Genomic DNA, 20,919 nt, shown 5'->3' on the forward strand with positions numbered 1-20,919 from the left:
GACGGTAGGGCAGTTGACGTGGTATACATGGACTTCAGTGAAGCCTTTGATAAGTTTCCACATGGTAGGCTGTTGGAGAACATGCAGAGGCATGGGATTGAGGGTGATTTAGCAGTTTGAATGAGAAACTGGCTTTCTGAAAGGAGGCAATGAGTGATGGTTGATGGAAAATACTTAGCCTGGAGTCCAGTTACTCGTGGTGTGCCACAACGATCTGTTTTGGGACCACTGCTGTTTGTCATTTTTATAATTTGGAGATGCCAGTGTTGGACTGGGGTGTACAAAGTTAAAAATCACACAAAACCAGTTTATAGTCCAACAAGTTTAATTGGAAGTTATTTTTATAAATGACTTGAATGTAGGCATAGGTGGATGGGTTAGTAAGTTTGCAGATAACACTGAAGTTGGTGGTGTGGTGAACAGTGTGGAAGAATGCTACAGGTTGCAGGGGGACTTGGATAACTGCAGAACTGGGCTGAGAGGTGACAAATGGGCTTCAATGCAGCAAAATGTGAGGTGATTCACATTGGGAAGAATAACAGGAAGGCAGAGTACTGGGTCAATGGAAAGATTCTTGGTAGTGTGGATGTGCAGAGGGATCTTGGAGTCCATGTACATAGATACCTGAAAGTTGCCACCCAGGTTGATCGTGCTGTTAAGAAGGCATACCGTGTGTTAGATTTCAGTGGGAGAGGGATTGAGTTCTGCAGCTGCAATGTCATGCTGCAAATATACAAAATGCTAGTGCGGCTGCACTTGGAATATTGTGTACAGTTCTGGTCGCCCCATTACAGGAAGGATGTGGAAGCATTGGAAAAGCTGCAGAAGAGATTTACCAAGATGTTGCCTGGTCTGGAGGGAAGGTCTTAATGAGGAAAGGCTGAGAGACTTCGGTCTGTTCTCATTGGAAAGAAGAAGGCTAAGAGGGGATTTGATAAAGACATACAAGATGATCAGAGGATTAGTTAGGGTAGAAAGTGAGAGTCTTTTTCCTAGGATGATGACATCAGCTTGTACGAGGGGGCATAACTACAAATTGAGGGGTGATCGATTTAAGACAGATTTTAGAGGCAGGTTCTTTACTCAGTGGGAAGGGCATGGAATGCCCTACCTGCTAATGTAGTTAACTCAGCCATATTAGGGAGATTTAAACAATCCTTGGATAAGCACATGGATAATGATGTGATAGTGTAGGCGGATGGGCTTAGAATATTTTACAGGTCAACACAACATTGAAGGCCGAAGGGCCTGTTCTGTGCTGTTTTGTTCGATGCTCTATGTTCTAAGATTAAGGGAGATATGTGCGGAAGGTTCTTTATGCAGATTGGTGGCAAGTGCCTGGAACGGATTGCCAGCGGAGGTGGTAGAGGTGGGCACAATACATTTAAGATGTATCTAGACAGAGACATGAATGGGCAGAGCGCAGAGGGGCAAAGATCCTTAGAAAATAGGTGACAGGTTTAGACAAAGGATCTGGATCAGTACAGGCTTGGAGGGCTGAAGGGCCTGTTCCTGTGCTGTAATTTTCTTTGTTCTTTGTTCCACATCTGGGAAACACCCAACAAATATGTGGTTGGAGATGTGGCTCCAGGATTCACACAAGGACCCACAGAACCCATGAAAACGGGCACAAATTTCCTCAGTAGATGATAACACTCATGAGTGAGTAATCACCGATGACAATGACAATGACCTTGAATTAACCTGCATTATTTTTCCAGACCATATTCCAACAGCAAATGTTTCCCTTTTCTTCTCTCATCTTTCGTCAAACAACCTGTTTTTCAAACTTTAATTCTCAACTTTAAAGTCACAGTTCCAAACCAAAAGTGAGGAAACCAAAAGAGAAGTAGTGATGCTCTCAATGGGAAACATGCTGCTTTTCACTGGGTCACACTGAATGGGAAGAAAGTTAGTCCAAAGTGGTCAGGCTGTACAGTGAGGGTGGTACTCTATCACTGCATGTCTGTCCACTGTGTTGATGCTTCACACACTCGATGTTACAGTGTCTGAAATGGATGGTGATTGGTCAGTTCGAGTACCGCCAGTACCTGGGGCCAACGGCTGCTGGGCCTGATTAGGCTGAGGAATGCTGGATGACCCTGGATCATTCCTGAAAAACATACAAGGAACATTAATATTCAGAGGAAGTTAATGGCAATAATCCCAGGTCACAGTAACAAGAATCCTATCTTTTTGCTTATCCCCTCACAGGTCATGGGTCGGTCTGGCTGCTCCTAGTTGTCCATGAGAAGGTGGTGGGGAACTGTTGCTGGATCAAAATCTTGGAAATCCCTCCCTAAGGGCTCTGTGGCTCTTACTTCCAGAACACCGACTGGAGCAGTTCATGAAGGCAGCTCACCACCACCTTCTCAAGGGAAACTGAAGACAGGTAATCAATGCTGGCCCAATCAGAGATGCTCACGACTGGTAAATGAATAAACAAAATGTTCAGATTTAGACACAAATCACCCATGTCATCCTTGAATAATTCACCATCAGAAACAGTTCTACCTTGGTACCAGAATGTACCAAAGCACCCAAGGGTCAGCTTTGAGCAACTGGTTACAAGGCAGGGAGGGAGGGTGTTGGAGATGAGGGGAAAATTCCTGCAAGGGCTTCCCATCTGCTGTAACTTTGGAGGTTGCTACAGAGCATGGAAATTTTGGAAAGTGGGGGATGATCAGGAAATCACATTCCCACCCAGTGGAAATTCAGCTGCTCAGAGGGCAAGGGAGAAAAAGTAGGATTCACAAAAAAGGTCATTTTTATCCTCAGCACTCACTGCAAGTGATAACATTCCAATCTTTCCCTCCATAAAACAGCCATTACAACTCAAAGTGACCACTGTGAGAAAAATGGGGAACACTTTCGTTTTACACAAGGATGAATTGTAGATTGATTTGCAGACGAGAGACCACAGATGAACCTGGAGCTGGAGATTTACAAACAGCCAGAAATTGACCAATTCTGCTCAGAAATTATTTACCTGTCATTTACCTCCCACTTTCCCAGTGACTGTTTGAGCAACTTGTAAGAAGGAAAAAACACATTCGGAGCTCATCGGCAGGAGGCTGCATTTTGTCTATGAAAAGGAGATATTCAATACAACCCTGAACTCGAGCATTTCTACTCAGCGAAAGTGAGATCCTCCTGCTCCTCGGATGCTGCCTGACCTGCGGTGCTTTTCCAACACCACACTCTCGACTCAGGGCATTTCCACCACTACTCTCGTGTCAGTCACTGACTATCTCACCTTTTCAAAGGTGTCGTACTCTTGATTTGCTGTGAACACCCTAAAGAGAAAAAAAGATGCATAAATATTTTGTAAAATTATGAACAAATTTGTCACATTGTCTCCACGATTGGAAATGTTTCCCCCCATACACTTTCATCCCTTTATCCTCAAGAACTCTAACTCCTTCTTAAAAACATTCCTTGCTTTGGCCTCAACTGCTTTCTGTGGCAGGGAACTCCACAGGATCACAGTAACTCCAAAGGGATTACTCTCCATGTCAATCCTGAATGGCCTACCCCATATCCTTTGACAGTGACCATTGGTTCTTGTCTCCCCGGTCATCGGAAACATCTTTCCTACATTTACCTCGTCAGCTTTTATTGAAATTTCACACATTTCCCTGAGATCCCCCTCATTCTTCCAAACTCCAGTGAATACCATCCTAACCGATCCAATCTCTCTTCATACATCAGCCCTGAAATCCCAGGAGTCTGTCTGAGAAACCTTCATTGCACTCTGTCCAATGCCAGAACATCCTTCCTCAGATAAGGGGACCAGAACCGCACCCAATACTCCAGGTGTGGTTTCTCCAAGACCTTGTACAATTACAGCAAGACATTCCTGCTCCTGTATCAAAACTTCTCTCTATGAAGCCAAAATACAACTGACAGAGATACAGAGGGAGAGGCCATGAAGATAAGGATCAGAACTTAAACTTCTCAGGGTCTTCAGCACTAACGTAACTGAGCTCAGGATTCTGAGGCCTTCAATATGCCTAAGACATCCTGCCTGTTCAATTTGTTCAGCCAGAGCAAAGACAGGTAATGAGGGCAGTCCCAAAACAGACCAGTGCCTGAACATTGCACTCACTGCACAGGCCAGAAGAGGAGTCCATGTTACCATTCCTCCCCAAATATAGCTCTGTTACTCAGACTATCTGAGCCACCATGTCTATGCCTTTATCCAGCAAACTCTCGAAAGCCACTTGAACAATAAAGCACACAAGACTATTGTGGTGAACTGCAATTTCCTTTCTGTTCTGTTTGAGAGTCTGTACAAAGTGGGAATGAATGCAAAAGATGTGATTTGTTACGATTCTGTCAAATGGGAGTGAATGAAAAGACATTTTAGTGCATTGAGATTCAACAGTGATGGGAGGAGAATGGGGATTGATCCATCAGAGTTCAATGGAATGGGTTTAAATGGATCTCCTTGTGAAACATCCCAATGTTAAATCACTCACAAGAAAACTCCATCCCAGGCAACATCCTGGTGCATCTCCTGTGCACCCCTCCCTCTGGTTATGTCAGAACCATACTGTTTTATTAAACCTCATTCTCCATGAACCCACCTCCTTTGTTCCTGAAGTTGATGAAGATTATGAAGCAGATGGGCAGGATGAGAAGCATTGGAATGACTGGCAGATATACAGTGGTGGGCTCAGTCCTCTTCACTGGAAAACAGCAAGAACAGCATTATTCAGGAATACCTCCATGTTGCTGCAGTGAAACCTGTAGCAGGGTTACACAGCAAGAGGTTAAATGTACAAACAGGATGTTCTGCAATGGAGCAAACCAGTTCAACACTCTCACCTGCTGTTTCCCACAGACCAGGAAGTTGCTCCCCTCCAAATACTTACCCAATTATCGCCTGAAAGATCACTCTATTAAATTTATTTCCATTGGCCTTTCAGGCCGTGCATTGCAGATCAGAACAACCCCTGAAGGAGGCAACCGCTTAATTCTGTGACAGAATATAAGGTTAGATGGATACTTTAAAACATTCTGCAGGGTATTTCCTGGACCCATCCTTGACTCACCAACACAAGGGCACCCATTACTGAGCACTGATCTAACATTCCACCCTGTCCTGTGCCCTACATGTAGGCCAGACCAAGTAAGGAAGGCAGATTTCATACTGTAAAGGACCTGACTGAGTCAGATGAGCTTTCCCAACTATCAACAGTGGTCACATGTGACCATAAGGTTAGCTTTTCATTTAAATTCCAAATGTTTAAAATTTCATTCACCTTTCACCTTCTGCTGTGGTAGGATTTGAACTCATGGCCCCAGACATGAGTGTCTGGATTAGTTACCCAGTGACAGTAGCATTATACCATCAACTCCATTTATAACCCATGTGTGAATGCAGGGTTAGGATAGGTCCCACGTGGCTGTGATGCCTCACACAGTCAGACAGAAACTGGGGAAATGTGCTTGCACTGATGGAACTATTCCTGATGAAGGTGTGAACACTTTCATTGTAACCAAGAGGGACACATTAGTCTGCAGCACCTTCCTGCTCGAGGAGATGATCTCATTGTCAGTTTAACTTTGGATCGTTTGGGGATTGGACTGAATGTTCTGAGTGTGTCAATGCCTTTCAATACTGACATCAGAATGTACCTAAAAGGATCAACACATCAAATTACATTAACTGTTTAAAAAGTCAAATTTCAAACACAAATGCAAAATACTGCAGATGTTGGAAATTAGAAATAAAAATCAAAATGCTGTAAATACTCAGCAGGCCAGACCCCACCTGCGGAGAGAAACAGGGTTAATATTTTAGTTTCAATGACCAAATCATTAAACATTTGCATAACCTGCTACAGTCTCACTGTACACCCTCTACAGACTGAATACTTTTTAATATTCATTCAATTACGGGATGAGAAGGACATTGGGTAGGGCAGCGTTTATTACCCATCCCTATTAGTTAAGAATAAACCACATTGCTGTGTGTCTGGAGTCACAAGTAGGCCAGGCCAGGTTAGGATGAAAGTTCCCTTCACAAAAGATCATTAGTGAACCAGATGGGTTTTTACAACAATAAACAGTGGTCACATAGTCAGCTTTTCACTCTTACTTTGAGAATTTTATAATTTCGAATTCCACATCTGCCATGGTAGGATTTGAATCCTTCTGCCCAGAACATTACCTGGGTGTTGGATTAACCATCCATCGATAATACCATCAATTGTTGTCCCCCCACAATGATTTCTTACCATAAACCCACACCTGAGTCTCCTTCTGGATCAGATACTGAGAATCAGGTTCTGATCTGTACTCCACCAGACACAGGTAAGTGTGATTGTCCCTCACTCTCAGCTGGTTTATCCAGGTTGAGGCATTTCCCTCCTCTGGGTTCCCGATGAGCTCATACCGATTTCCATCGTGTACAGTTGTCCAAGTTCCCTGTGATTGGGCTCTAAATGTAATGACGTGTTGATAGGGCTCCTTCCTCATCCAGGTAACAGTGGTCAGGGTTTGGGAGTCCCAGCTCCTGAAGATACAGGGTAAAGTAACTGAATCTCCCTCTGTCCCACTCACCACTGAGGCATTTCCCTGAGCAGCTGAGGCAAGGACAAACATCAGAATGGATGAGGTCAGTGCCCAGAAGTTCTGAATTCAGTTTGTTCCATTTCTTTCAACTTCACAATCAGATGAGTAATTAAACACCCCACACATATTTCTCACAAGTCTGGAACAGGCTATTATAGTTCCCTAGAGGAATCACCATGATGAAAATCACTCACTTTCAACCCCCTCATTTTGATTTACTCATTCATGGGATACTTTCAGATTAGAAAAAGGACTGAACCCACATGAATTCATTCATTCTGGGCCCAACATCCCTCCCAACTTCACTAAAAATGATTGTTTTTCATTCCCCAGCCCTATACTCCAGTCTGTGCTCCTTCACTCTGTCCTGAAATCCCATTCCAATGATTGAACAGGTGTCTGTGTGAAGGTGAACATTCCTGATATTAACCTGAACATAGTCTTTCACTAATTCCCAACCATAACCTATGTCATGAACACAGTTCGATTGAGGTCTGTTGAAGATTTCCCTCAGCACCGACCACTTCTATGAGTTTTAGGGGATGGTGGTGTTGGGATGCTTGGGGAGGCAGGGGGAGGAATTAGCTCCATGCTGTACCAGCTTTATAAATTAATCATCCTCGGAAAGGAGGAATCTCTCTCGATCTCCATCCTAATGTGAAATGAGTTTCAGATTCACCCACATCCTCTCAGCATCTACTCCCTCAAGACCCCTCAGGATCTTGCAAGTTTCAATAAAGTCATTTCTCAATCTTCAGCAATGAGCAGCCCCCAACTGGCTCTGAACCAATCAGGATGGGAAGGTAACAACACTCTGACATTCTCAGCCAATGAGAGGTAGGGAGGTGGCACTTCACATATTCTCGGCCAATGAGACCTGAAGTTCCACAATGTGCTCACTCAGTAAGGGATTGGAAGGTACTTGCCCTGTCTTGTCCTCAGTCAATGCCAATTATTGGATTGACGACAAGAAGGAGGTCATTTAACCCACTGGGTCCTGGTTAGCTCCACATGGAACAATCCAGGTGAGACCCACTCATCTGCTGGATTCACCCTCCAAGCCCTGCCAGTTCACTTCCTTCAAGGGCCTATCAGGTTTAATTCTGAAATCAATGACTGTCTCCACACGCCCCTCTGCTGATGTTGGTGACTGTCAGTTGTCAGCACTCACTGCGTAAACATTTCTCTCTCACATTCTCGATGCACCTGTTCTAAAGGAAATGCACAACAGAAATGTGGAGGCTCTTTAAGGAGCACTTGTTGCGAGTGTTGGATAACTTTGTCCTAATGAGACAGGCAAAGAATGGTAAGGTGAAGGAGCCTTGGATGACAAGAGAAGAGGAGCTTCTCATCAAGAGGAAGAAGGAAGCTTATGTAAGGTTGAGGAAGCAAGGATCTGGCACAGCTTTCGAGGATTACAGGGTAGCTAGGGAAGAACTCAAAAATGGACTGAAGAGAATTAGGAGGCGGCACAAAAAAGCTTTGGTGGGAAGGATTAGAGAAAACACAAAGGCATTCTATATTTAGATGAGGAATAGGAGAATGACCAGAGAGAGGGTAGGGCCAATCAGGGATAGTGGAGGGAATTTGTGCCTGGAGTCTGAGGAGGTAGGGGAGGCCCTAAATGAGTTTTTTGCTTCAGTATTCACTCGATATAGGCACCTTGTTGATAATGAGAACACCATGGACCAGGTTAATAGGCTTGAGCAGATTGATGTTAAGAAAGTGGATGTGCTAGAAATTCTGGGAAGCATCAAGAGAGATAAGTGTCCAGGGCCAGATCAGATATATCCAAGGTTACTACGGGAAACAAGGAATGAGATTGATCTCTGAATCCTCACTCTCCATGGGAGTAGTAATGGATGATTGGAGGGAGGCGAATGTTGTTCCTCTATTCAAGAAAAGGAATAGAAAAATCTCTGGGAATTACAAACCTGTCAGTCTGACGTCTGTGGTAAGCAACTTACTGGAAAGGATTTAGGACTATTTGGAAGAACATAGTTTGGTTAAAGATTGTCAGCGTGGCTTTGTGAGGGGCAGGTGATGCCTCACAAGCCTGATTGGGTTCTTTGAGGATGTGATGAGATAAATTGATGAAGGTCGAGCAGTGGATGTGGTGTTAATGGATTTCAGTAAGGTATTTGATAGTCGATTAATTCAGACAGTTAGGAGGTATGAGATACAGGGAAATGTGGCTGTCTGGATACAAAATTGGCTCGCTGAATGAAGACAGCAAGTGGTAGTGAATGGAAAGTATTCCACCGAGAAGCCAGTGACCAGTGGTGTTCCACAGGGATCTGTTCTTGGGCCTCTGCTCTTTGTAGTTTTTATAAATGACATGAACGAAGACGTATCAGGGTTGGTTAGTAGGTTTACCAATGCCGGTGGTGTTGTAGTGAGTGTAGAGTGCTGTTGGAGGCTACAACAAGCCATTGACAGATGCAGATCTGGGCTGAGAAGTGGCAGATGGAGTTCAACCTGAATAAATGCGAAGTGGTGCATTTTGAAAGTTCGACTTTGAATGCTGAATACAAGGTTAAAGACAGGATTCTTGACAGTGTGGAGGAACAGAGAATCTTGGGGTCCATGTCCAGAGATCCCTCAATGTTGCCACCCAAGTTGATAGCATTGTGAAGAAGGCGGATGGTGTTTTGGCTTTCATTAACGGAGGGAGTTGAGTTTAAGAGTCGCAAGGTTTTGCTGCAGCTCTATAAAATCCTGGTTAGACCATACTTGGAATATTATGTCCAGTTCTGGGTTGCCTCATTACTGGAAGGATGTAGATGCTTTAGAGAGGATGCAGAGGAGATTTGCCAGGATACACCCTGGATTGGACGACTTGTCTTATGAAGAGAGGTTGGGTGAGCGAGGGCTTTTTGCACTGGAGAGAAGCAGGAAGAGAGGTGACTTGATAGAGATATACAAGGTAATGAGAGGCATAGATAGAGTAGATAGCCAGAGACTCTTCTCAAGGCAGAAATGGCTGTCACAAGGGGTCATCATTTTAAGGTGATTGGAGGGAGGTATAGGGGAGATGTCAGAGGTAGTTTATTTATGCAGAGACTCGTGGATATGTGGAAGGCAGTGGTAGTAAAGTCAGAAACATTAGGGATATTCCAGCGACTGTTAGACAAACGCAAGAATGGCAGAAGATTGAGGGTGTGGAGGATATTTTGATCCAAGATTAAGATAAATGCTCAGCACAACATCGTGGGCTGAAGGGCCTGTACTGTGCTGTTCTGTGTTCTATGTAACATACAAGGCTATGGAGCAAACGCTGGAAAGTTGGACGGTTTCAGACTTAGAGCGATGTTTTTGTTGGTGTAGAATGCATGGGCTCAAGGGCCTCTTCCATCCTGTCTAATTCTATCATTGTATGGATCAGCCTTCCATATGGTTCCTTCCATAAGGAACAAAAACGGCAATAAGATGTTGTGGGAGTAATCCATAGGACCCATAGCAGTAGCTATATGGTGGGTGTCATGGACCAGGCCACACCCCCTCAAAACATTTCAGGAACTTCGCCCAGACCCTAACTTATTGAGTTGTTTTAAACAAATGTCGATTGGATAATCCAGGAGAGATGCAGCTGGCCCAACCACTCACTTTTAAAGAAAACAGTATTTATTTACACACGAACAAAAGAAAAACACATTTAGAATCCCAGAATTATTTAAAAACCCAATCGCCTCGATTGCAACTGAATGATGCTGTTCCAAATACTTGAAACGTCCCCATGAACACTCTCTTGGCAAAAAAACTACAATCAAACACTGGTTCACACAGGAGAGATGTCAGAGAGAGAGAGAGGGAGAGAGAGGATCAACATGGAGCTGTTTCTTTGTCCAGCAACCTCATAAAACTGACTGCTTGCTAAACCAAACCAAACCAGAAAAAGCTGAGCTGGAATAACTGGCGACTTCCCTTTCATTGCATAATTCTTTTCTGTTTTAAATTGAAAGGCTGATTTCTGAGGCAGTATCTGTTATGTATAATCAAATAGGCCCTAAAACTTCTCTGTTTACAACCCCTCTCAAAAAACCAAGGACAGAATATCCTTGTCAAAGGAGCAGTATTGTCACAGTGGGGACGGGAATAAATCAGCAGATAGTAAAGGGCATGTAACAGAAGCAGTACATTAATCATGGGTGACTTTAATCTTCATGCATATTGGGATAGTCAGATTAGCAGAGGGAGCCATGAGGAAGAATTCAGAGACATATTGAAGGCAGTCTCTGAGAACAATGTTCTGTAGATCCAACCAGGGATCAGGCTAGTTTGGGTTTGGTGATGTGTCATGATTCAGGTTTAATAAACAATGCCAGAGTGAGAAATACCCTGGAATCTGTCACCATAAAACGATAGAATTTAATACTCAGTTTGAGGGGGAGGAGCTTTAGTTGGCAGTAACTGTGCTGAGCTTATTGAAGGGAATGAGGGCAGAACTGGCTGGAGTGAGCTGTAGGAGCAGGATAGCAGCAAAAACAGCTGAGGAACAACGCAGACTTGGAACAAAATAGTTCATGGCTCCACAGCAAAGGGACAATCCAGTGAGAAGAAGCATTCTGGGAAGTGGATAAGCCAATCAGGGTTAACCAGGGAAGTTCAGTATAGTATCGAGTTGAAAGAAGGAACATATAACGTGACAAATACTAATGGTAAACCAAAGAAATTTTAACAACCAACAAAAGATGACCAAATTATAATAAAGTCAGAGAAAATACACTCTGAGTGTAAACTTGCAAGTAAAATCATGAGAGAGAGAGAGAGCGTGCGAGAGAGCAAATATCTAAAAAGGAAGAAAAGGGCCAGAGTGACCACAGACCCCTTCGAGAGTAAGGTCTGGGAAATAATCATCAGGAACAAGAAATGGGAGAGGAGCTGAATAAATCATTTTTAGCAGTTTCCACAGTAAAAGGCATGAAAAGCATCCCAAACTTAATAACTATTCAAGGGCAAAAGGACAAGAATAAATACAATAAATACAAGTATGCTGTTTTGGAAATTGTAGGGAGTGATGGGCTCTCAGAGGAAGCAGCACGGACAGCCAACTTTCTGGGACTGAGACTGGCTCGACTGTAACGGGGGGTAGGTCAAGTTCCAAGTGAGTCTCCAGTCAGAGGCACAGATAGTCGTTTCAGTGGGCTGCAGTGAGATATCAGAATGGTGTCTTGCCTCCTCAGTGCCAAGGTCAAGACTGTCTCGGAGAGGGTGCAGAATATTCTTAAAGGGAAGGGGGAGACCAACAGGAGGTTGTTGTACACATTAGAACCAATGAGATAGGAAGAGAAAAAGATTGGATTGTGAGGAGAGAATATAGTAAGATAGGCAGGAGACTAAAAAGTAGGTCCTTGAGTGCAGTAATATTTGGATTATTCCTGGTACCACGTGCAAGTGATCCTACGAATAGGAGGATAAAGCAGATAAATGATTGGCTGAGAAGCTGGTACAGGGGAGAATACAAACTTTCAGATCATTAGAATCTCTTCTGGGGTAGAAGTGTCCTTTATAAGAAAGACGAGTTGAAGCTGTACAGGAAGGAGAGATTTACTGGAGCCAACCAGGATGGAAGTGAAAGGTGAGGGTTGTGGGGGATTGCAGGGTGATAGTGAGAAAAGGGATCATTCTGAGATGGTGCACTTGGGAAAAGGAACAAGTCAAGTAGTCAGTGCAGGCAGGAGCAAAGCAGAGAACAAGATCGAACTGATCAATTAGCATGCACTTATTACAATGTAAGCAGACTGAGATGTGAGGCAGATGAACTCAGGGCATGGTTGGGAAGATGAGACTGGGATATCACAGCTATTACAGAAACATAGCGCAGGGATGATCAGGACTGACAGCTTCATGTTCCACGATTGTATCAATGATTTGGATTTGAATACAGGAGCTATGTTTAGTACGTTTGCAGATGACACCAAAATCGGTGGTATACTGAACAGCAAAGAAGGTTATCTCAGAGTGCAACAGGACTTTGATCAGATGGGACGATGGGCTGAGGAATGGCAGATACAGTTTAATTTAGAAGAATGTGAGATGTTACCTTTTAGTCGGGCAAATCAGTGCAGGCCTTATACACTCAGTGATAAGGTCCTGGGGAGTGTTGCTGAACAAAGAGGTCTTGTTCTTTGAAAGTGGAGTCACAGGTAGACAGGGGACTGAAGAGGGTGTTTGGTATGCTTGCCTTTCTTGGTCAGTGCATTGAGTGTAAGAGTTGGGAGGTCATGTTGTTACTCAACAGGACACTGGCTAGGCCACTTTTGAAATACTGCATTCACTTTTAGTCTCCCTGCTATCGGAAAGACTTTGTGAAATTCAAAAAGGTTCAGGAAGTATATGGAAGGATGTTGCCAGGGTTGGAGTGTTTGAATATAGGGATAGACTGGATAGGTTTGGGCTGTTTCCCCTGGTGCATCAGAGGCTGAGGGCTGAGCTTTTAGAAGTTCATAAAATCATGTGGGGCATGGATGGGGTGAATAGTCAAGGTCTTTTCCCCAGGGTACGGGAGTCCAAAACTAGAGGGCAGAGGTTTAAGGGATAGGGGAAAGATTTAAATGGGACCTTTTACATGCAGAGGGTGATGCCTGTATGAATAGGAGGGTTTAGAAGGAAATGGGCCAAGTGCTATCAAATGAGACTGGATTAATTAGGATATCTGGTTGCCGGGGATGAGTTGGGCTGAAGGGTCTGTTTCCATGCTGTATATGTCTCTATGTCTAATAACTATCATGACAGAAAAACCGCGAAGGAAACTGATGGAGTTAAAGACCAATTGGTCCCCTGGACCTGACTGGATGAATCTAGAGTATTAAAGGAAGTTATTGAAGAGACAATAAACACACAGGTGTTAAACTTCCAAGAATCTTTGGAAAGGTCCCAGAGAATTGGAAATCTCCCAAAGTAACACTCTTGTGTTTCAAGGAAAGGAGACAGAAAACAAACTTACCCAATGTGTCCATCACTTGGAGTTCTGAAGCAATGTGGTCTCACTGGGGATGGCGGATGTTTCCTTTCAAGATGGCAGGAAAAAAGAAGGGACTGCATCAGGCAGCAGGCTGGATATAGTTTACTGGGACATTGCGACAAGGTTTCCATCAACTACAGTAACAAACATCTGGTTAGACTTCTGAAGGTCACTGTGTGGATAGCTGAGTACAATACATGATGCGTTGCTGGAAAAGCGCAGCAGGTCAGGCAGCATCCAAGGAGCAGGAGAATCGACGTTTTGAGCATGAGCCCTTCTTCAGGAATCTTCTTCTTGAAGAAGGGCTCATGCCCGAAACGTCGATTCTCCTGCTCCTTGGATGCTGCCTGACCTGCTGCGCTTTTCCAGCAACACATTTTCAGCTCTGATCTCCAGCATCTGCAGTCCTCACTTTCTCCTACAATACATGATGGAATGCCGTGCAAATTGGGAGAAGGAGAGTGAGAATTGGGGGCGTAATTTGAGATAAATACATCAGCAAAAATGAAAGTGAAAAAATGGGGATGCAGAAAATTGGAAATAAAAAGAAGGTGCTGGAGAAACTCAGCAGGTCTGGCATCCTATGTGGAGTCAGAAACAGAGTTAACATTTCAGGCCAATAACTTTCCATCAGATATGTTGCTCCAAGTGCTGTGTTTGAAGCAAATTAAGCATTTCCACGGCATAGTCTTGGCAATCTCATCAGGGAAATAGACAAGGCCTTTTTCCTGGTGTGGGAAAGTTTAGAACGAGAGGGCATAAGTTTAGGCTGAGAGGGGAAACATTTAAAATGGACATAAGGGGCAACTTTTTCACGCTGAAGGTGGTGCGTGTATGGAATGAGATGTCAGACGAAGTGGTGGAGGCTGGTACAATTACAAAATTTAAAAGGCATCTGGATAGGTATATGAATAGGAAGGGTTTAGAGAGACATGGCCCAAGCACTGGCAAAAGGGACGAGATTAATTTAGGAAATCTGGTCAGCATGGATGAGTTGGACCGAAGGGTCTGTTTTCGTGCTGAACATCTCTATGACTCTGTAGAGCAACTAGCTAATGACTGTTATTGGGAAAATGTGAGATCAAAACTAAGGATGTCTTGGCAGAACATTTAGAAATGTATAATATGAGCAAGCAGAGTCAACATGACTTCATAAAGGGGAAATTATCTTGAATTCTTTGAGGTGGTGACAAGTTGGATAGATAAAGGGGAATCGGTGGATGTTTCATATGTTTTTAAAATATATTTCAAAAGGTGCAACACATTAAACTCCTTAATGCGATTAGATTCTATGGTGCTGGTGGTAGTATACGAACATGGAGAGAGAATTGACTAACTGTTAGAAAACAGAGAGTTGGGATAAGACGGGAGTGGTATCCAGCCAGCAAACTGTAATTAGTGGTGTATCACAGGATCTGAGATGAGGCCACATTTATTAAAATATACATTAATGATTTGGACGAGGTCAGTGAATGTACTGGAGCCAAGTTTGCTGATGACAAAAATGTAGGTGAGAAGGCAAGTGATGAGGATGAAATAAAGAAGCTGCAGAGAGATGTCGACAGGTTAAATAAGTGGGAAAAACTTGGCAGTTGGAATATAATATGGAAAATGTAAGGTTATACATTTGGCACAAAGAATAGAGAGGCTGAATATTAGTGAAACAGAGAAAGCCTGCAGAAAGTTACACAACAGAAGAATATGGAAGTTTCACAAAAACATTCAGCAGAGAGTAGGGAAGGTCAATGGAATGCTGACCTTTATTTCAAATGGAATAGAATTTTAAAGTGGGGAGGTTTTACCAGACACTAGTTAGCTCACAGCTGGAATATTGTGGATAGTTTTGGTCCCTTATCAAAGGAAAGAGAAACTGGCATTGGAGGCAGTCCAGAGAAGATTCAATTAGTTGATGCCAGGTAGGGAGGGGCTGTCTTATGGGCAGCGTTTGACAAGATTGAGCCTGTGCTTGATGGATTACAGAAGAATGACAAGTGACCACATTGAGACATTAAAGATGCTTCGGGTGCTTGATAAGGTGGGTGCAGCGTGGTTGTCCCCCTTGTCAGGAACAGAGGGCATCAGCTCAGAATGAGGGGTTACACATTTCAGATGAGAGGAAAGTTTTCTCTAAGAGGGTAGTGAATCTCTGGACTACTTTACCACAGACAGCAGTTAATGTTGGGTCATTAAGTATAGCCAAGGCTGAGATAGACAAATGTTTAATCATTCACGGAATCGAGGTTTGTGAAGATAAAGCAAGAATGGGGAATTGACGTTTATCATCTCAGTCATGATCTCATTGAATGTGGAACAGACTCAATGGGCTGAATGGCCTTCTTCTGTTCCTATGTCTTATGGGCTCCCTGCCTCAGTTCTCAACACTTCCATTTCTGAAACCTGGAAATCCCATTTGCTTTTCCAACCACATTCTCAAACATGTCCTGACATCTTCAAAAACCGATGCACTCTGACCACCGACTTCCTTTATCCAGATCCCTCCTTGAGATCCCTGTTATTGGCTCCATATTGCCCATAGGGAACATGGAACCAGGTGGATCTTGGAGCTTGCATCCTTGGTGATGTTTTCTCTGGTCCCTACCTCAGAACACTGAAGCCAGTTTGAACACAACAAATTAGCCAGTTGATGGGAGACTGTGGGAAGTTTCAGACACAGTGATGGAATGGTCCATAAATCCCAGCCTCATCTCTCTCTCTCTCTCCTTCTCACTGTCTCCTGCCTGAGACCAACTGAAAGAGCCCAAGAGAAGGAGCCAACCCGAGAGCTCCCGGTCCAGGTGGACCCTGTTTCCATTGTGCCATTGGGACAGTGACACCACTCAAACATTGTTCCTTACCTTCAACTTCCTGCGTTGTTGGAGGCGTTGTTTGAAAACTATCAATATTGAGCTCCACACGACACTGATAGGGACCAGCATCCTCCTGGCTCAGTCCCACCATCATTATTGAGACATCGTTGTTGCTGATGCTCCCCATGAATCTGAATCCCGCTGTATCACATTCTCACACAGCTCACCCTGGGAATGGTCTGGATCAGGATATATACAGGTAAAGATAGCACCTGTGCCAGATTTAATCCATATGATGGAGCTGGTGAGTGTGAGGTGAGTGTCAGGGTGGGTGAAGCTGCAGGGTAAGACAGCGGAGCCTCCTTCCTCAGCCCCCACTCCATCCACGACTGTCATTGACCAATCAAGGGCCAACCAAGGACAGTAGTGGGAAGTTGTGTGTGGAGTCAGAGGAGATAGGGGAAGAACTAAATGAATATTTTTCGACAGTATTCTCTCTAGAAAATGACAATGTTGTCAAGGAGAATACTGAGATACAGGCTACTAGGCTAGGTGGGATTGAGGAGAAAGTGAGGTCTGCAGATGCTGGAGATCAAAGTTGAAACTTTATTGCTGGAACAGCACAGCAGGTCAGGCAGCATCCAGGGAACAGGAGATTCGACGTTTCGGGCACAGGCCCTTCTTCAGGAATTAGGTGGGATTGAGGTTCACAAGGAAGGGGTATTAGCAATCCTGCAGAGTGTGAAAATAGTTAAGTCCCCCGGGACGGATGGGATTTATCCTGGGATCCTCTGGGAAGCCAGGGAGGAGATTGTCGAGCATTTGACATTGTTCTTTAAATCATCATTGTCTACAGGAATAGTGCCAGAAGACTGGAGGATAGCAAATATGGTTCACCCATTCAAGAAGGGGAGTAGAGACAACCCTGGTAATTATAGACCAGTGAGCCTTACTTCAGTTGTTGGTAAAGTGTTGAAAAAGGTTATAAGAGATAGGATTGATATCATCTAGAAAAGAATAATTTGATTCGGAATAGTCATCACGGTTTTGTGAAGAGTAGGTCGTGCCTCACAAACCTTATTGAGTTCTTGGAGAAGGTGACCAAACAGGTAGATGAGAGTAAACCGGTTGATGTGGTGTATATGGATTTCAGCAAAGCGTTCGATAAGATTCCCCACAGTAGGCTATTGCACAAAATGCGGAGAAATGGAATTGTGGGAGATAAAGCTGTTTGGATCAGTAAATGGCTTGCTGAAAGAAGACAGAAGGTGGTGGCTGATGGGAAATGTTCATCCTGGAGTCCAGTTACTAGTGGTGTACCGCAAGGGTCGGTGTTGGGTCCACTGCTGTTCGTCATTTTTACAAATGACCTGGATGAGTGCGTGGAAGGGTGGGTTAGTAAATTCGCAGATGACACTAAGGTCGGTGGAGTTGTGGATAGTGACGAAGGATGTTGTAGATGATAGAAACACATAGATAAGTTACAGAGCTGGGCTGAGAGGTGGCAAATGGAGTTTAATGTGGACAAATGTGAGGTGATTCACTTTGGTTGGAGTAACCGGAATGCAAAGTACTGGGCTAATGGTAAGATTCTTGGTAGTGCAGATGAGCAGAGAGATCTCGGTGTCCATGTACACAGATCCTTGAAACTTGCCACCCAGGTTGACATGGTTGTTAAGAAGGCATACAGTGTTTTAGCTTTTATTAATAGAGGGATCGATTTCCGGAGCTATGAGGTTATGCTACAGCTGTACAAAACTCTGGTGCGGCCGCACTTGGCGTATTGTGTACAATTCTGGTCACCACATTATATGAAGGATGTGGAAGCTTTGGAAAGGGTGCAGAGGAAGTTTACTAGAATGTTGCTTGGGATGGAGGGAAGGTCTTACGAGGAAAGGCTGAGGGATTTGAGGCTGTTTTTGTTAGAGAGAAGAAGGTTGAGAGGGGACTTAATAGAGAAATAAAAGATAATCAGAGGGTTAAATAGGGTGGACAGGGAAAGCCTTTTTCCAAGAATGGTGACGGCGAGCATGAGGGGGCATAGCTTTAAATTGAGGGGTGATAGGTATAGGACAGATGTCAGAGGTAGTTTCTTTACTCCGAGAGGAGTAAGGGTATGGAATGCTTTGCCTGCAACGGTAGTAGATTCGCCTGCTTGAAGTGCATTTAAGTCGTCATTGGACAAACATATGGACGTACATGGAATAGTGTAGGTTAGATGGGCTTCAGATTGGTATGACTGGTCGGCGCAACATCGAGGGCCGAAGGGCCTGTACTGCGCTGTAATGTTCTATGTTCTATGTTCTCACCCTTAGCAGAAACCACTGTGAGGCGAAAGACAGGGAGAGAGAGGATATGAACACAGCACTGGGTCAGACATCAGTGTGTGGAACTGCAACTTGGAGACTCTATTCTGAGTGTGTTATTTAGTGAGAACAGGGTTCGCAGCTATAATGAGAGGTAGTGAACAAATAGTAATGAAAATTCATGAGCAATCCAATACACTGGGGACAGAGTTTCAGTTCCCACCATGGCAGCTGCTGGAAATTCAATTCAGTTATTACATCAGGAATTAAACACCAGTCTAATGGGAACCATGAAACCATGATCAATTGTTGGAAAAAATCCATCTGGTTCACTGATGTTCTTTAGAAAAGGGAAATACCGTCCTTACCCACTCTGACCTGCATGTGACTCCAGTCCCACAGCAACAGATTCAACTCTGAAACTCCCACATCAATGGCAAAGGGAGACACTGAGTTTGGATGAAACCAGTACAAAATGTGAAAGGAAAGTTATAGGTATGTGCAGCATAGAACCAGACCCTTCAGTCCAACTTGTCCATGCCCATCAGATATCCGGAATATCTTTTCTGAACCCTTTTGAGTTTCTCAACATCTTTCCTACAGCAGGGAGGCCAGAGATGAATGCAGTATTCCAAAAGTGGTCTAACCAGCAACCTGTACAGCCATGACAAGACCTCCTCATTCCTATACTCAGTGCATTCAACAATAAAAGTGAGTTTACCAAATGCTTCCTTCATTAACCAGTCTACCCTTTGACTCCACTTTCAAAGAACAATGAACCTGCACACCAAGGTCTCTTTGTTTGGCAACACTCCCCAGTACCTCACTAGTCAGTGTATAAGTCCTGAAAATAAAAGTCCTGACCACAAGATGGAAGGATCGCTCTCTCTCACAGTCCTTGTGTTGTTTCGCGGCAATGAGATGCTGTGTTCTGGACGTGATGGGCATACTTCAAACCCAACGGCCAATCAGGTGAACTCAGAACTTTTCTTTTCAGATTACTTGTGTTTTCTCTGCTTTTCTCTACAGTGATGGGGGAGAGGCAGAGCTGACTGCTTTCTCTCTGTAGGCTCTAGATACTTTACACTTTCAGATACTTCAGGAACGTATAGCTTTGTAACAGCACAGTTCAACCAATCAGACAGCAGTTGCAAAGCAGAACTTTCTTAACTCAAAACATTATCATGAAGTCCGATGGCATCAGGTCAACATGAGCAAGGAAATCTCCGGATGACTACCCACTGCCACAATCCCCCCACTCCCAGGCTTCTGATCATGTTTATCACCACTTGGAGGAAGCACTGAGGTCAACACTGGCACAGAATGTACTCTGGGTGGGAGACGTCACTGTCGAACACCAAGACAGACTCAGCAGTTTTACTACTGCCTGAGCTGGTGGAATCTGAAATGACATAGCTCTTGGACTGGGTCTGTGGCGGGGGGTGAGGGAACCAACAAGAGAAAAAAGCTTGACCTTGTCCTCAGCCGTCTATCTGCCTATTATAGGATTGGGAGGAGTAACTACCACACAGTCCTGTGGAGACAAAGTCCCATCATCACATTGAGGTATATCCCCATCATGTATCGCACTAGCCCTGTGTTAAATGGGATAGTCTTTGAACAGATTGAGCAAGTCAACACTGGGATCCCTGAGACACTGTGGGCCATCAGTACAGCAGAATTGGGCTGTAACACACTCTCTAAACTCATGGCCTGTAATTTTCCCCCATTCCGCCATTGCAAAGGCAATCTCTTTGTTTTTTAAGGAGACTTACACTCTATCTCTTGTTGCTGTCTTGGTCTTAATGTACTTATAGAATCCCTTTGGATTACCTTTAACCTTATTTGCCGAGGCTACCCATATCCTTTCTTTAACTTCCTGATCTCCCTCTTATGAATGGCCTGACACTCATTATACAGTGCAAGAGATCCATTTGGATCCAGTTGTTTATATTTAGTATATGATTCTTTTTTATCCCTGACTGGAACCTCCATCTCTTTAATCACCCATTGTTCCTGAAAGCAGTACAGTTGAAACCATCCTTTGTGAATGGTCTTTTCTGTCTCAGAAGAGATCGCAGTGATCCAAGAATCTGAATCCCTGAACATTACACACCTCTTCAGCCTGGAACCTCCATCTCTTTATTCACCCGTTCCTGAAAGCAGTACAGTTGAAACTCATGGCCTGTAATTTTCCCCCACTCAGCCATTAACATCAAGTCAGGACATCAATCCTGGTTCAATGAACAATGCAGGAGGG

At 44.0% G+C, this 20,919-nt stretch overlaps 1 pseudogene; it reads right to left on the reverse strand.

Annotated features, from left to right (window-relative positions):
- Positions 1 to 1,881: 1,881 nt before the first annotated feature.
- LOC148152018 (polymeric immunoglobulin receptor-like) lies at positions 1,882 to 18,385 on the reverse strand (annotated as a pseudogene).
- Positions 18,386 to 20,919: the final 2,534 nt, after the last annotated feature.

Source organism: Chiloscyllium plagiosum, unplaced genomic scaffold (genome assembly GCF_037043375.1).
Source record: "Chiloscyllium plagiosum isolate Xiang-an unplaced genomic scaffold, Cpla_swu_hap1 HiC_scaffold_2, whole genome shotgun sequence".
In the NCBI taxonomy this organism is placed as follows: domain Eukaryota; kingdom Metazoa; phylum Chordata; class Chondrichthyes; order Orectolobiformes; family Hemiscylliidae; genus Chiloscyllium; species Chiloscyllium plagiosum.